We start from the raw sequence: 1,657 nt of genomic DNA on the forward strand, positions 1-1,657 counted from the left end.
CATATCGATAGAAAGACACACATTCAAAGTATATTGATACACAAGTCTGTTTTATTTCAAAGTGTTTCAAACTTTACAGCGTTTGCAGAACCAGTGTTCATCATCCCTGCATTTGGCGCAGGTGAATTTCTTACATGTTGCACAGGTAAACCTGCTGCGATTCCTGTTGCAGCTCTCTTGCACCTGGCACTGCGTTGTCTTTACAGTCCCTGGCACAGCTGCAGCAGCTTCAGCAGCCTGTGCCAATATTTCCTTGTGCTGCATGAATCGGCAACGAAGTTCCTGAGCTAGAATACTCAGAAACAATCTTCTTTTGCCTGTCCACCCTGTACATGCCTTGTACAAAATGTAGGCATTCCCCGCTGCCAGGTCCAGCATATTGTAGAAAACCGCTACTGGCCACCTGCGTGTTGCTGCTCTTACGGAATACATCCGTGCAAGTTGAGGAAGCTCACGCTGAACTTTATTCACCCTGCCCAGTAACGTTGTTTTGCGCTGCAGCAGTCTGTGCGACAGTGACAGGGAAGTAAAGAAATTGTCCGTTGTGACGTTTCTCCCATCATCCAAAAACGTCTCCATCAGTTTCATGACCACGTTCTCTGCCAGCCTCTCTCCCTTCTGACGACTGGGGTCCTTTCCCAAGTAAGGAGATGCACTGCAGATATATTTGGTGTCCAAGTCCGTGGCCATCCAGAACTTGATCCCAAATTTGTCTGGCTTGGTTGCAATATACTGGGTGAATGGACAACGAACCTTGGTAGGGAACAGCTGTTCATCTATGGTCATGTGTTCTCCTGGAGTGAAACTCTTAGCACAGTTCTCGTTGAAGCGTGTCCAGATGTCGGAGAACGCCGCAAATTTGTCTGTTTTCACCCGTTCTGCCCGCGTGTCCTTGTCATCAAATCGAAGGTGTTGCATAATTGAAATGAATCTATCTCGGGGCATTGTCTCTTTGATTACTGGCACCAGAAATCTTTCTGACCAGCAATCCACAATGGCACCAACGGGACACATGATTGCTCTTACAAACAGAATTGAAATGAATGCCATCAGTTCATGAACTGACAAATTCCAGTGCGGCTCTGTTCTGTGGGCTTGATTGACCGTACAATCCCTGATGGTGTGCAGCATTCCCACGTCTAACAGGCAAAGGAAGCTTTGGAGCGCACTTGTAATCTTGCGCTGTCGGAAGAGAAACAAATAGAGAATGGTAAATTTACATGAACCTCACTCTAAATAGGTTTATATAAATATCATATGTACTATGGCAATGACAAACCTTAGCAGACTCTGTGGGTCCAGCTTGCGCAGTGAAGCACGAGCGATTTGCTTCTGCACTGGGCATTCCAATGTCCTCCTCAACCCACACAGTGCCGCCTTTGGCCGTGTGGCTCTGGCTGGGCTTTCCAGTACCACGGGGCCTCTTCCGTGGAGGCATGTTGGGTTTTTGTTCCGTCTCCTTTTCAGATTCTTCTGAGGAGGCATCAGTGGCCTGCTGGACAAATGAAACCTCTCCTCCATCAGAATCTGCTTCGTCCATTTCCTGAAGCAAGGCCAAAGTCTGTTGCGTGGAGAGGTTCTTCCCGCGTGGCAGTGATACGGAGGCCATCCTGATGTGCGTTCTCAGAAAAGCGAAGAAGAAATGATTCTCCCTCCT

This window comes from Oreochromis aureus, linkage group 22 (assembly GCF_013358895.1).
Source record: "Oreochromis aureus strain Israel breed Guangdong linkage group 22, ZZ_aureus, whole genome shotgun sequence".
In the NCBI taxonomy this organism is placed as follows: domain Eukaryota; kingdom Metazoa; phylum Chordata; class Actinopteri; order Cichliformes; family Cichlidae; genus Oreochromis; species Oreochromis aureus.